Here is a 16209-nt window from a genome sequence, read left to right as displayed (position 1 = left end):
ACTCCACGGGGGTGGGAGTAGGGTAGAGAAGTACAAGGGGCCAGAGGAAGCAGAGGCAGTGTAGGTTACAGGAGTGAGCCCCCAGCCTAGTTGAAGATGGGGTCAGAATTAGAATCAGGATCAATCTATCTGGTTTGGAGTTTAGTCATCCAGTTTTCACCCGCTAGCAGCACTGAAAGTTACTTCCCAAAGGCAAGATGTTCTGAGACCCTAAATAAAAATAAAATATACCCCGAGTGTACACTCAGAGCAGAGCGTGTCTTACTGGGGGTTCTCTTGAGGGGCAGGTCCTGCCTTTGGCCCAGGCTGCTGCAGGGTGCGGGCGGGGACGCTGCAGCAAGCCGGGCTCTGGAGGGGGCGCTGCGCACTCGCCCGGCCCTTTGTCATCGTGCACTGCTGGAAGCTCACACTTCTTCCAGCCTCCCGCGGGCTCTGGACTTGACTCTGACTGCAGCGCCTGCCTCAGGGGCGCGGATCTAGGGCCTTTGTCCCGAGCTGCGGGATGCGCGGGAAGCGCCACGCAGCAGAATAGCTGTGAGTCCGGGAAGCGGATCCCAGAGCAGAGGAGCGCTGCCCAGCCGTGCTGGGTGAATTTGGGGATGGATGCTGCGAGACCGCCGAGTATGAGGTAGGATATCAAAGAAGGAGCAGGGTGGGCGCCACGGCGGGCGGATCCCCAGGGTGCTAGAGCCACAGAATGACGGCGAGCTCAGCTTCAGCCTGGGAGTGGCTGCGCCCGCGCAGCAGCGGACGCCTGGGTACACCTGCGGCTCTGCGGATCTGTCACATTGAGCTTTGGAGATGGGCCTGCGCGCGGACATAGGGCATTCCGGGTCTGTCATGCCTGCTACATCAAGAAGGTGTAGCCTTCTCGGAGGGCTGGCTGGGCCACCGCCCTACGGGATCCACAAGGGATGTGCGTCTGCCCAGTTAGGCGCACCGGGGGTCCAGATTCACAAGGTGCGCCTGCCTGGCTGAGTTCAATGGGGCTGGCAGGGCAGATGCGCAGGATGGGAGATTTGATACCTGGGCACCCAGGGCTTGGGTTTTTATGTTATCCCTAAGCTTTAGGGGTGGAGTAGGGGAGGCCGCTGTCCCTGAGGAGGCGCTTCCAGCTAGTTCATCTTTAACGCCCACCTTTTCTTTCTCTGTGTCTTCTCCCCTCCCCTTCTGCACCCCAGGGAGGAGCAGAGAAGGCCGTTCTGGGTCTGGGGTCCAGAAGGCAGGGATCCAGCAGTTATTTGTTTTGGAATCACAACCACAGCCTGCCAGGTGTTGGGGGAAGGGAGAGCAGGGCAGGGCAGGGCAGGCTGCTTTAGGATGCCAGTCAGGCCTGCAACCGGCCTATTGTCTGGCTCTTCAGGCTTCTTCTTTTTCTACCCTCCATCTCCATCCTCTGGCAGAAGTGAATAGATAAACGTACAGAAAGCAAGCCTCACCCACACTCTGTCAAATTCTTTAAAAAATTGTCTTTATGACACACAAATCATTGCCACCTCTCTTCATGCCCACTCCTCCTCTGGCAGTTTGTCATGAAGAGCTAAGTGTCTCCAATAAACTTACAAATAATAGAAATCAAATCTCAGGTTTCTGTGTGGAGATTTATGACTAATGGGTAAGAAAGGGCTAGTTCTCCATCCTTGCTAGAGCAAAGGACAGGGAGAGTGGCTCAGCTCCCCTTACTGCGCGGGGCTGGCTGAGCCCGTCATGTGTTTGACTTGTGCTTTCAACCGTAATTGCATGAGCAGTATTTAAAAGTTATGTTTCACTCATGAAAAGAATACCTGGCCCAACACTTGGAATAAAGGTACTTGAAATGAATATGGACGTAGAAAACAACCAACATGTCAGACTTGCAATACCCTATCCGACTAGCATGAGGATAACACGTCAGAAATTGTAGCTGGCCACAGCGGGTTGGGCTATTGAATATTTTTCCTCTTTTCAAATTGTTACTTTGTGGTGCTGGAGATGAACCCTTGAGCACACTATGTAGGTGCTCTACCACTGAGCTGCACCCACAGTGTGTCTACCCTCTGTCCTTTGTTATGTAAAGTGGACAGATGTCTCTTAGTACCTGTGGACCAGGACCTTGCCAAGCACTCTCTATCCCCCCTAAGGTACAAGTAGTGACAAACTCTTCACTGTGAAAAGGGCACACTACTTTTTGAAAATCCACAGACTAATCATTTTTTGATCCAAAATCTACAACAGTTTTGTTGCCAGCCCATCCAGTCACTCAGTCTGATTAGAAGTGAGCTTGTCCCAGTCACATTACCAAACCATGTATGGATGCTGTTAGTTCTCAGGTTCTGGGCTGGGGTAGAACTCTCTTTAAACATTACTGTATTGTTGGAGACAGCAAAACTCAGCTTCTTAAAAATATTTTTCTTGGATAAATTCTCAACATGTATCCTAGACTGGCCTCAATCTCACCATCCTCCTGTCTCTGTTTTCCAAATGATGGGATGTCAGGCCTGCACCACAAGGCTCAGATAAACTGCAGCTCTTTTAAAAGTGTACAGATGGTCAAGTGTGTGTGTGTGTGTGTGTGTGTGTGTGTGTGTGTTGGCAGAGGATTTATGTTAAGGTTTTAAATATATATGTGACATGGGAAAGTATATTTATTTAACTCCTACCTTGTTTCACAAGGGATTTGAGTCAGTTTACAAGGATTCATAAAAAATAACAAGGTAACCTAGTGTAGAAAAAAGGAAGCAGGATAAAATTAAAGGCAGCTGAGGAATCTTCCAGAAACTTTGGAAAGGTAGCTGACCAGCCCACATGTCTGTATTTTATTTGTAAACATATTCACTCATTGTTTATTCAGTGAATATTTACAAGAAGCTATTAGATGCCCGGTTTGATAAGAAGTTCTGGAAACAAAGAGTTGTGACATAGGTGGCCAAGGACTCCACCCTGTTAGCATTTCACGACAAATGCAAGAAGCCATGGTCACAAAGGAATCTTTCAAATGCATCATTACAAGTTGGGATAAACATTGTCCTAGAAAAACAGAAATCACCATTCATCCAGAATATAAAACCGGATGACTTCCAAAGAGAAGCAGGGGAGCAGGGCTGCTCTGTATTCCAGGACCACAGATACCCCATTATCAGACACAGCATGTGAGATGAAGCATAGGCTTGATCTGACCTTATGGTCTCTCATGCCCCTGGTGTTCTGAGGATATATATATATATATATATATATATATATATATATATATATATAGAGAGAGAGAGAGAGAGAGAGAGAGATAAATGATATATATGTGTGTGTGTGTGTCTCCAGGGACCTGTGTAGTCTCTAAAATGAATCACTTTGCCCTAGTGATAATTTTACCTAATGAATAATGAGAAATGTGTTCCAGATTGTTTTGGGGCTGGGCTTTGCTTCTATGTTGCCCTGTCAGAGCAGGGCACAGACCTGATGAGTCAGAGCATGGGTGAAGGGAGAGGAGCTTGAATAGAAGGGAGAAAGAGGCTGCTCTGCACAGGGCATAGGTTGGCTAGGCTCAGAGGATCAGCTCCTGATGGCTTCTGCCAATGGTAAGGAATGAGAGGGTTATGCCAAATGCACCTCCCCATGGACCAACTTGGAAGCGCTTGGCAGTAGCAGCTGCCGCAGTAAGAGAGTGATGTAGAAGTTGTACCTGTTGATTTTTCAAGTAACTGGACTAGATTTCCATTACGGCAGATGGACTGACTTCTGCTAACTGCCTTACACTTGGGTAAGTGGGTGTGATGGTGAAGTGGAACCCAGCTACCTGGTGGTTGAACTCACTAGCGTGAGAGTTTAGGCCGGTTAACTTGCCTCTTTGTTCTCCAGAACCCTCTGATAACTAGATACTGAGCATATGATGTCGCTTTCCTAAGAACCGATGAGATTTACACATGGCAGCCTTGGGACACAGATTGACATTCTTTATACGTTAGCAGTGACTATTTTTGTTACTTTAAAATGAACCGACAGCCAGTTTATGTAGGCACTCCAGGGGTGGCTTGGTGGCAGAATTTTAAATTATATCTGATTATCTTCAAGTGGCTGTGTGTTCTGGGACTATTAGCATTGTTTTGCAGGCATGCTGAGAGCATGCTTGAGCTGCCATTGCCACAGTCAAGAGCAGAATATGACACTGAGGACAGAAAGGCCCTGAGGCATCATTTCCTTTTGCTTTTTGAGACCTTTTGTATTTGTAGCACCAGCCCCCCCTGGAGGCTGGCCTAGAGTCACTGTGTGGCCCAAGTGAGCCTTAACCAGTCCGTCAGTCTGGGATTACAGGTTTCAGCCACCATGCCCATCTTTCCATTGTTAAAACCAGAAGGACAGTGCTAGTTTTCACAAAGGCACTAGTACTCAGTTCAGTAAATCCAGTGGTGTGTGAGACTACTTAAAGTTTGTTGTATTGTTTGTTTGTTTTCCTTTGTTGAGACACAGTTCCCCTGCATGGTAGCCTAGGCTGGCCTGAAACTCACTGATATGAACAGCAAGGTGATCTCAAACTCATGGCAATCCTCCTGCTTCTGACTCCCAAATGCAGGGACTACAGGCATGAACCACCTGGCTTGTTTTGGCATTAAAATTTTTGTTACATATATTTAGTGTGTCCATGTGTTTACATTAAATGTGTGACATTTAGTGTGTCAGGTACCACAGTGCCCATGTCTAGGTCAGAGAACAGCTTGTGGGAGTCAGTGCTTTCTGTGGGCCGAAGGATGGACTTCAGACCACCACACTTGTTACTTGGTGAGTGCCCTTACCCGTTGAGCCACCTTGAAAGCCCTGTTGGCATTTTAACAACTTAAGACTTATGAGAATATATGTATACTCAAGTTACATTTTACTGAAAGTGCCAAAGTTCAACTGGGCTGTCCCTTGAGTCTGTGAGAAGTATTGTTTCCCTTCAAGATGAGTTTCTGTCCCATTGAAGCCTCCTGAACTATGTTCCAGGGCACAGCCAGGATTGTTGAGGTACAATTCTGAATCTCTAAAAAAGATTGCAGTGCTGGTATTCAATCTGTCTACTGAAGGATTGGCCTGAAAGAATTTTAAGGCTACAGCACCAAAAATGACTTCTGTCTTCAAACACCACACCCAAGTCCCTCACGTTCAGATGGTACCCTTGGAATGAGAAGGCCAATTACTCTGGCCTTGGTTCTTAGGTGAACCACACAGGAATGGCGTGCAGATACCATTGAGTGAACGGGAAACAACACACAAAGCTCAGTGGTATCAATTAAAACTAATCTATTGACAATCTTGTTTTTACCTATCTAGTCTTTCAAGTCATTATTTTAGTTATATTAGTTATAGGTCATGGTGCTGTGAGACGCTCTGTATAACGGTTGCAGAATATGGGCCAGTGAATTGCTCTATTTAGTGGAGTGAATCACTAATGAATCAAGATAGTTGATGTGCTCACCTCCTGAGATGCACTTTGATTTTTGACCGTACACTGGCATGCTTCTTTGTGGGGTCACTGTGGTATTTCTATACATATCTACAATGTGTTCTGACAAAACAAAGGTAATTATTGCTTCCACCCTCTCATGACTTCACATTTGCAGCCCTCTAGCCCCTGTCTTTCAGCTACTTATGAAACTTGGAATAGGTAATTGCAAGCTGTCAGTCATCCCTTGGGTGCCATGGAAACCATAACTTCCTCCTTTTAGCAGTTGTGCTTGAGTACCTGTTCCTAACCTCCTTCTAACCCTCTCCAGTCCACACATTCTAGCCTCTGAAAGTCACTATTGTACATTCTAATAGTCTTTTTGAAGAGACACCCAGGCCTGGGGAAGCGGCTCAGTTGACACAGTGCTTGCCTAACGTGCATGGAGTGGTATATGCCTGTTATCCCAGCACTGGGCAGATAGAGGCAGAAGGGCCAGTAGTTCAAGGTCATCCTCAGCTATATAGTGAGTCTGAGGCTGAGGCCAGTTTAAGCCACATGAGGCACTGTCTCAAAATAAGACAAGAGCAAAACGAAAAATAAAGACATCCATGTGAGACACGTGAGAGAGAACATGCAGGGCTTCTCTGAGTCTGGTGTATTTTATTCAACATAATCCCTTTAGTTCTGTCTATTTAGCAGCAGCAGACAGGATGTTATTTTTTCCACAGCTGAATAATACCCCATAATGTGTGTATAGCATTTTCTTTAGCCAGTCATCTGTGATTGTTGGCTCCATATGTTGGCCATTGTGATAGTCCTGTGGTAGATGTGGGTGTGAGGTGTCTTTTGAAATGAAGGATATGCCACTGCTAGTTTCTTTGGATCTATACCTAGAGCAAGACAGTTAGGTTGCATGGTAGAGGAACAATTTTTTAAATATAATCATTTATTTATGTGTGTGTGCCTGCATGAGTTTATGTGTACCACATATGTACAAGTGCCCTGGGAGGCAAGAAGAGGATTGGATTTCCTGGAGCTGGAGTTAAAGCAGGTGTGAGCTGCCTAATGTGGGTGATGAGAACCAAACCTGAGCCCTCCATGAGACTGTCAAGTGCTATCTCTCCAGCCCTAGTTCCTGTATACAAAATATTTCAGTGTGAGGTTGGTTGAATCTGAATGCAGAACAGTAGGCTAGTGGGTCAACTGGGACAACACACACAATGGTGCCAACAAACACTGCTGGTACTGTGCTATGTGGGACACTGGTTGCCAAGGCTGGGGTACTGTGTGGGGCACTGGCCACCCAGCTAGGGTTTCCTGGAAGGAGGCTTTCAGGATTAAGTCTGGGACAACTCCAGGGAACATAATCTTACACAAAACTTGTGATTCTCGTGTGTTCAGTATCGCTGGAATCTTTATCTCAAGAGTCCTTGTTTTTTCGTATATGCTTTGTCTTCAATTTCACTGTGTAATAAGGAAACCAAGACCCTGCCCTGAATAATTATTTCCCCAGTGTAGTGCTTGTTATTTTAAATTTTAAAACTTCCTTCTTCCATGTCATTTTTGGGGTTGTTTTTAGTTTTGTTAGCCCAGGCTGGCTTTGAGCTAGCACACTCCCATCTTAGCATTCTGAATGCTATTTTGATTTTTGCCAATGTTAAAAGATTCCCAATGTTAGCCTTGTGCACACATACCTACACACGCATGTGTGTCCACACACTTGAAAACACTCATATGCATCACACACTCATATGCAAAAGGAAAAAAAAAAACAAACCATGGCTAGAAAGCCCAGGAAATTGTTAGCTGTTTTCCCCATGACTAATTAACTTATTATTTTTGCATTGCACACACTAGGTACTCCAACACTGCTATAGCCCTAGTTCTTCAATGATTTTTATTTATTCTACAAAAGATTTAAAAATTGGAAAATGTGGGAGCTGGAGAGCTGGCTTAGTAGTTGAGAGTTTATACTGCTCTTGCAGAAGACCAGAGTTCAGTTCCCAGCACCTACACAGGGTGAATCCCACCCTCAGGGAATCTGGCGGCCTCCCTCTACTGGCCTCCAAGGACATGGTTCGTACATGCACAGACACACACTCATATACATAATTATAAAATAAAAACAAACTTCAGAAAATAGAAAACATAGGAAAGAACATGGACTAAGGTACAACTTAACAGAGTCCTAAAATGAAAGCCTCAGTAACTGCCACGCAGATCAATCAGCAACAAAGGGCGATGGTAGCCACCAGCCCCGCACTCCCACCCATCCCATTTCCTCCTCCTGCCCAGAGGTAACCGCTCCCCGACTTTATAGGAATACTTACTTGCTCTGTCTTTACATTGGGATCCTCAATCAGAGCAGGCCAAACAAGCTGCTCCTAAGTTTTCACGGTTGCACCATTTTGTCTTCCTAACCTGGGGTACCTATGACATCACTGGGATGGCTCCTTCTGTCGTGGCATGAGGTTATCAGCCTCTGGTCCTTGGGCGTGCTAGGCAAGTGCTCTCGTACTGAGATATTTCTCCAGTTCCATGGTTTTTGTGGATGGTACATGTGTGTGTTCAGTCATACCAAGGCTGGGAGTCAACCCGAGATGCTGTTATGCATAAGATTCTCATCTTGTCTTTTGAGACAGGATGTGTTACTGGCCTGGAGCTCACCAAATTGGCTAGGCTAACTAACTGGCCAGTGAGCCTTAGATATCATCCTCCTGTCTCTGGTCCCTGAATGCAGGGATTACAAACATGTTCTGCTACACCCAGTTTTCATATGGGTTCTGGGGATTAAACACAGGTCTTCCTGCTGACATGGGACAGGGGATGAGTCTAGTTGAGTTCTATAGTAATCCATGGGCTCAGTGCTCCGTGTGGCACAGGCAGAGGGTCAAGGAGGCGGGTAGAAGCCAATGAAACTCTTCTAGCTCTTATGAGTGGAGTGGTGGACCCAGCTTTTTATGATCAGTGAGAGTTACAGAATGCTGGGTTGTAAGTCTAGCAGCTGTGAGCGAGGTGGATGATATCACTTCAGCCGGGGAAGTTGAAAAGAGCAGTCAGTATTCGTTAACAAATGCTGCTTGGTGCAGGAGTAAATATGGCTGACCTGCTGGGTCTGACATGGGCCTTTGTCCCATAAGCTTCATGCTTCCTACCAGTGTGTCTGCCCCAAAGCAAATCTCATGTAATAACCTGGATGGTCTTAACCTGGGCCCAGCCTGGAAATGGCTAGAAAATCTTACCACACCAGGTAGCACATCCCCGTGGCTTTTCTCAGTGGCAGCTCTGAGGACTGTTTGACACCCTGTACCCCATCTCTTATGGTCACAGTGGCCAGTCATCTTGGGCCTTGCATGAAGAGGAAACAATTCAAGCAAGAAGAGAGGACATGTTGCAGCCTGGACAGAGAGATCATAGATAGGGCTCCTTCCTCTTCCATGGTCGCTGGTCCACAAGGAAGACTCGGCTCCCAGAAGGGACTCTAGCTCTAGCTCCCAAGAAACCTAGCTAGACTCTAGTCTCTATGCCAACAAGGTCACCTCCATCTCTCTCAGCATGCTGGCTGGGGTCTCTTGGGTCTCAATGGCTCATGCTGTTATTAACTGGAGCATGGAACACGTGGGATATTCTCTCCCAAGTCTCACCACCAACTCCAGCTCAACCTCCTTAGGTCCAAAATTGATCTTTTGAAACAGAAATGTAATCTCTTCATTCCAATGTCCAGGGCATGTACCTGCCGGCCTTCCTCTACCTCACACCCCACCTCCACCTTTCCAGAGTGCTGCCCTCCCCCTAACAGCCCCTCCCTCACTTCGTGTCTAGCAGTTCTTTTAGAAAGTCAGTAAAATAGACAAACTTCTGGCAATGCTAATTAAGACAAAAAGGTGCAAATTCAGAATGCTGGAGGCAGCATATGGAACAATAGGGAGAAGATTTAAAATAGCAGGCGAGTTATCTAATCCCACATGCGTGAGCACTTGACAAAATGGACAACTTTCACAAAAAATAATGTGAACTACCAATATTGATTTAAGAACTGGAATGTGGTGTTCCTGGATGGGAGGAACCACAGCGCAATGCTGTCAATCCCCCACAGTTTCTGCCACGCTTCCTGGTAACCCGAAGGGATGTGAATTTATTCCTATTTTTACATTCCTTTGGCAATTTTCTGTGGTGCTCAGAAAGGGGAGTTAAACGCCTATGCTCAGCTGTGAATCTTTTTACTGAAGGGAAAAGATCCATTTGAAACAATAAATTGTTTCTCTTGAAGAACAGAATTCCTAAGCATTGAGGTGTATGGAGACTTCATGAAGATAATTTCATTTAACCGTGGGTGTGTTTTTCCACTTGTTATTTTATGAGTGTATTTTTCAGCACTCTTTATTCAGCATGGGGCCCCAGAAAGAACTGGATTTTGATTTGAAAATTCTACAGGGATCTGGGCGTATAAGCAGGACTCTATATGCTACCACAGAGAGGCTTGCGTGTTCATGGCCAGCGCTGCGCTACTCACAGTGGCCAGGAAATGGAAGCAGCCAGATGCACGTCCACAGAGGAGTGGATAATGAAGTGTGGAACATACATACAATGGGGTGTTATTTAGCAGTGAAGAACAACGAAAGTGCAGGAAAATGGAGACATCTGAAAAGGATAAAATAAGCAAGATGACCCAGACTCAGGAAGCAAAAATTGTTTGTTTTCTTTCATCTATAGATCCTAGCCTTTAATGTACACATGTAGATATGGAAAGAATTGTGAATGTAAGTAAAGTCTAAAAATCCAGAAAGGAGATCAAGAGCAGTGAGGAAGAATAGAGCAGGGCAGTGGGACACATGGAACATGAAAGAGGAAGTTGTGTGTGTGTGTGTGTGTGTGTGTGTGTGTGTGTGTGTAGCAAGCAGGGCACAGTACCAGGGGATGAAAGAGGTGGGGAAGGAGACCCACAGAAGCACTTGGCTCAACAATATCACATGGTGTCTATTATCTTGTATGATTATTAAAAAAATTAAAAACATTTTACATATCTGAAGCTGGGTGTGATAGCACATGTCTTTAATCCCAGCACTCAGAAGGCAGAGGCCAGTAGCTCTCTGTGAGTTCAAGGACAACCTGGTCTACATAGCAAGTTCTAGACCAGTAAGAGTTACACAGTGAAACCCTGTCTAAAAATAAAAATAAAAAAAAGGAAAAGGACATTACAGCGAAAGACCCCAGGACCCTCCCTGTGGCTGGGCTTTTTTCCACGTGTCCGATGACAGAGGAGCACCTATGTTGGTGATCTCAGCAACCCTTTATTTAGAATCTTCTCTCCTGCCACCACATTTCTCTTGTTTTACTTTGCTCTTTCCAACACCCTCATGTGTGTGCTAAATCAGCTGCATCTGTTGCCATAGCTACACTACACAGCAGCACCTTAACCCTTCCATGCCATGTTTCCATTCTGTTACTTTAAAACTAGACACTTTCTTTCTTTTTCACCTGCTCTCTCTCTGTTTTATTTTGGTTTGTATTTAGAGATAGACTCTCACTCTGTAGATCAGGCTGGCTTCAAACTCCCAATCCTTCTACCTCCTGAGGGCTGGGATTACAGGCATAATTTACTATACCTGACATGTACTTACACAGGTGGTTGAGTTGTAATATGGACCAGCTGTCCCTGCTTACCCCAAGTCCTTAAGGAAACTGATAGATGTGTTTTAAGTCTGCTGTTAGGATCTTAAAACAATCCACATATACTTCTACTTTTGAATTTCCTTCTTTACATAGCTATAGAGTGGCTCTTTGTCATGAATGTCCAGAGTGAAGTTTTTTATCTGTGTCTCTCCTCAGATCCATAAGGCTACAAACAAGTCCTTAGGGTATTTTCTTAACTAGTTACTGATGGGGGAGGGCACAGACCACTGGAGCTCACAGTCCTGGGTTGTATAACAAAGCAGTGTGAGCAAGCCAGTTAGCAGCCCTTTTCCATGGACTCTGCATCAGCTCCTGCCTCCAGGTTCCTGCCCTACTTGAGGTCCTGTCCTGACTTCCTCCAGTGATGGCTTCAAAATGGAAGTGTACCCCTTTCCTCCTCAACTTGCTTTTGGTCATGGTGTTTTATTACAACAATAGTAATCCCAACTAGGACAGCATATTAAAACTGCCTTGCAATTTTATAGCACTCTAGTCAGAAAAAATGGCAATAAACCTGGCCAGGATGCAGGGAAGGAGGAAGCTGCACTCACTGATGGTTGGGAGTGCAGACTAGAGTAGCCATTAATGAAACCTCAAAAACTGAAACATAGACATACTATAAGACCCAGCTATACAACCTGAGGTGTAAACTCGAGGGACTCTATATCCTAGCATAGGGACACTTGCTCATCCATGGCCAACTCCGCTCTATTGAAGTAGCTAGGAAATGGAAGCAACCTAGACGTCCATCGGTTGACAAATGGAGACTGGAAATGCGGTACACAGAACCAGCTCTGAGGAAAATGGCATCATGAAACTTTCAAGAAAATGAATGGCTTTGACAGTGTTCTATTAATAGAGATGCCACAGGCTCAGACAAGAATCACATGCTTTCTCTCATATGCAGATTCTACCTTTAACATTTGTGTGCGTGTGAGAGTGTGTAGACTATGACGTTGGACAGGAGAATGGGAGAGGGAAGCTTGAGGTGTTGAAGAGTGTGTGTGTGGGGAGCAAAAGATAATGTGTGACATGAAAACAGGAAGGAGGCTACTGCAATGACAGGGCACATGGAAAAGAAAAGAGACAAAAGACTTGTTTGGAAAATTTCCATAATGGAATCTTAATAGGATGCATGCCAATAAGAAAGCAATTTTAGTTAGGTATGGCTACCTTGTGTGGCATGCCTTTAGTTCCAGCATTTGGAAGGCCAGGGTAGGCAGATTATTTTTTATTTCAGAGGAGAGCCTGATCTACATAGTTCCAGACCAGCCAAGGCTATGCATACCCTGTCTTAAAGAAAATAAAAAATATTTTAAAATCTGGATTTTCAGTACATTGGCCAGGTTCTTAAGGTTGGATACAGGCTTTAGAATTCCACTGCACAGCTTGAATCTGCTGAAGTCTCACATGGTGAGACTGTATTTATTGCACTTTATTCCAGGCTGTGGACATAATAGGATTGAGGATGTCAAGGAATTAGAACTCACCTGACTACTGTATGTCTACTATATTTATGGGTGAAATGGCATAATATCTAGGACTTGTTTCAAAGCAATATTTTGTGTGGGGTGAGAAGTGACTTACAGTGGACAGTGGGTTGTCCGGGCTGAATAGATCCTCCCACCTGCAGTGCAGTTCATAGGACATCAGAACGGGGGTATCTCTGGAGCTCCACAGTAAAATGCCGTCTTCTGAAGATGCTAATTGACAGGCTTTTGGGGTCCAGCTAAAGAACAGCTACTTAGAGTAGTTCTTTAATTTTGTCTATTTTCCAAAATTTTTACACTTGATCTTAGACAAAAGGCCGAGAAGCGATTTTCCAAAATTTTTAGACGTCTACTGTCTTTTCTCATTTTCAGTTTTATCAACATGAGCTTTTGACATTGAGCTGTGATGTTCAGCATTGTCAACTTTAAACACAATGAGAAAACAACTCAATATGTCATTAGAGGATGAATCTATTAAGTTGATTTATAACAAGACAAAATCCATAGCTTCTGTAGCTGCTCAATTAAGTTGATGACGTGGGGGATCAAGAGCTGCAGCCCATGCAGAGAAGCTCTGCCTCTGATGGGGACTTGGGTCCTGGGGTAACTGAGGAACTGGGGCATCCTGGGAAAGACCCAGGTTTGTAGGGAAATGAGCAGGATTTGGGGTAGGCTTACTGCTTCAGGGCAAAGAAGCTGCTGTCTTGTCTGTCTTGGTCACGAGTCCCTGTTTGAGACTCTCCAGCACTGCTCATCTGCTGGGGTCTTCTTTTCAAATGTGATTTTGACTTTGAGAAAGGAAGGTTATATCCCCACTCTGTAACTCCCATGTCGCAGGGTTTCTGCTTGTGTTTTGTAGCTGTACCAGTAAAGTTCTAGAGAAGGCACTTGGATGGGGCCACCAGAATGTGACCCACCTTATCAAGACGTCAGTCATTTAATTATACCAATCAAAGGGCTGTGGATTTGGCCTGTGGTTCTGTGAGTGCTGGTCAAGGTGGAGCTCTGGGTGGCAGGAATAGATGGATCACATGACTCCTGGACCTGAGGCGGGGCTGCCAGCCAGGTTCTATAGTACTTGCTGATTCTGGTTCTTCTGAGGTACGGTGTAGCGCTGCTGTGGTCTCAGATGCTTGAAGTCCTAAGGCAATTTGTTCCTCTGCTCTGTTGCTAACGGTTGTCCCTGTATCATAGAAATATGGCTGGAATACTTATCTGGCAGGGGAGATACCATGATCACAAAGGTGGTTTTCCCAGGGTGAGGCTTGTCCATTGCACTCCAGATGTGCTGACCCCTGTGATTTCCCCAAATTCGGGAAACTCAACTGCATAATTTGTGGTAGTGGGGGACTGCGTTTATGCTCTCCCCTGTTTAAAAAAAAAAAATAAGAAATATGGCTGGGCCTAATCGCCTACATCAGATTTTATCTTCTTCGGGTGTGTAGTTCTGAGAATTTTACAAATATATAGGATCATGTAACTGCCACTTCAATTAAGCTTCAGGGATTCTCCTGTCTCCCCTCCCAAATCATCAACATTACATGCATAACTACCGTAACTAGTAACCGTAACTTATGTAGGTCCAGGGGATCCGAACTCAGGCCTCCTGTGTGTGTGGCAAGCTCTGCATATACTGTGACATGTCCTCAGCCCACTGGTAGTTATTAATTGTTCTGAAATATGCCTTTAGAAGGAATGCCACAATTTCTTAGATATGCACCCATTAAAGGTCACGTGGCCTGGGCAGAGGGGTGTGTGCCCATAATTCTAGCACTTGTGATGCTGAGGCAGGAAGATAGTTCGTTTCAGACAAGCTTGGGCTACACAGTGAGAGACTATCTCAAAAACAAAACAATAAAATGCATCTGGGTGATCTTCATTTTGAGGTAGGAATGAAGCTGTTGTGTATGTGGATAGACATGGGAATCTGAGATTTCGGCTGTCTTGAGTTAACACCTTGATGGAAACATGCATAGTCAACTCTTACTGCCAAATACTTTCCAAAATGACTGTGCTATCTGACATTCCTACTGGCCACTCTACACTTGGTATTCTCTCTCTCTCTCTCTTTCTCTGTGTGTGTGTGTGTGTGTGTATGTGTAAATTTAAATTTTAGCTATCACAGGAGGTATAGATCTATCTCAAGGTGGCTTTAATTCATAAAGATCAGCAATGCGGAGTGTCTTTCTGAATGTTTAAGCAGGACACTCTTCGTGATTTGTTTGATCTCAATAGGTCAACTGGCTCTACCATTCTCAGGCAAGCAGGTGTGTTTCTTGGTTGCAGAAGGGCAGCATGAGCTTGACATGAGGTGCCAAGGGAGTACGTAGGGAGTGGCTTCAGAGTAAAGTGGCATTCAGACCAAGTCAAGAGCTGACAGAGGGTCTTTGGTCCCATCCTCTGTGCAGGCTGCTGGTCCTCACTCTGGCAATGCACTCTGCTTTATTAATTTCCTCCAAATTCCTTCTCATAGTTTCAGCTGAGTAGGTATCTTTAGAGATATGCATCATGGCTGGGTATGGTAGTATACACTTTTAACCCCATCTCTGGATTTGGGCCCAGACTGGTGTATGTAACTCAGTAATAAAAGAGCACTGGCTGCTCTTACAGAGGGTCCATGTTCTCCCATCACCTACTGGCTCACAACCATCTGTAACTCCAGCTACAGGGGATTGGATTTCATCTTCTGACTTCTGAGGCCGTCAGGCACACATGTGGTACATATACATATGTGTAGAAATTCACACATATTCATAAAAATAAGTATTAAGATGGAAAAGTCATCTTTGTCTGTGAGAACAGCCCTTAATTGACCTTTTGATTTTTGAAGAGAGTGGAAAGGAGGCATGCACAAAAGATGTCCAAGAAAATGAACATTTACAGTTGCTTGTGATGAGCTAACAACAGTAAATGACTTGTCACTGTGGCCTGGCTGTGCATATCCATCAGCCAGTGGGTGTGTATTTACTGGACACCAGCATGCAGCTGTTGCCCCAGGTGTGGAGTTGTCTGGAAGAACCAGGCTTTACACTTGTGTCAAGAAGAGAGAGTTGAGTCTGGAAACAGAAGGCGAACAGCACCAGCATGCACCTGTTCTGCAGATGAGAGATTGAGGCAGAACAGAGGAGTAACAATGAGAAGCTGTTCTCGGCTAAGTAGCCAGGATGCCCCATGCTAAGGGAATGAGGGGCCAACTCAGGTGTTTAGAAGAACAGGGGTGGCCACAGGCATTTTTATCATATCATTTGGGTGACTTCGTAGGTTTAGAAGGGGGTGAGGAAGGTGTGGGGACCCTGGGAGATAAGCAGGGGAGCTGATCCTTTATGAACATAACAACAATAATAAATGCTGGAAAGACAGACAGCATGGACTGGTAATGCAGCTTCAGAAAGGCATGGAGGAGCTTCTGAAGCCAGCCTCCTCTGTGCAGTTGGGGACAAGGGTCAGCTGCTCAGGGAAAGGTCAGGAGGAGGTGAGAAGAATGGCTATTAGAGGTGCTGTGCCTGGGGGGGTTGACCTAGCCAGAGAACAGGATGGGAAGAATAGAGCAGGGGCAGCCAAGGAATAGAATGCTGCCCTCCGTGTTGACCAACCTTACAGGTGATGTGAGACTCAGGTGGCAGTGAGTGGCGGCGCCTGCATGTGGGAGGA

The 16209-nt window shown here is 45.4% G+C and overlaps 1 protein-coding gene and 1 non-coding gene across 2 annotated transcripts in view; both read left to right on the top strand.

Annotated features, from left to right (window-relative positions):
• Positions 1-359: 359 nt before the first annotated feature.
• Positions 360-16209, top strand: part of Add2 (adducin 2) — an 88144-nt gene continuing 72294 nt past the window's right edge. Inside the window, exons 1-2 of the mRNA XM_028762349.1 lie at positions 360-628; positions 6444-6446. The gene's annotated coding sequence lies outside the window, so the exon portion shown is untranslated. The remainder of the gene's footprint in view (positions 629-6443; positions 6447-16209) is intronic.
• LOC114617022 lies at positions 13766-13929 on the top strand. The gene has a single exon (XR_003710735.1). It is a non-coding gene; the product is annotated as a U1 spliceosomal RNA (small nuclear RNA).

Source organism: Grammomys surdaster, unplaced genomic scaffold, assembly GCF_004785775.1.
Source record: "Grammomys surdaster isolate TR1022 unplaced genomic scaffold, NIH_TR_1.0 133, whole genome shotgun sequence".
Classification (NCBI taxonomy): Eukaryota; Metazoa; Chordata; class Mammalia; order Rodentia; family Muridae; genus Grammomys; species Grammomys surdaster.
The sequence above is the reverse complement of the archived record's forward strand: the minus strand, read 5'-3'. Positions and strand labels throughout refer to the sequence as shown.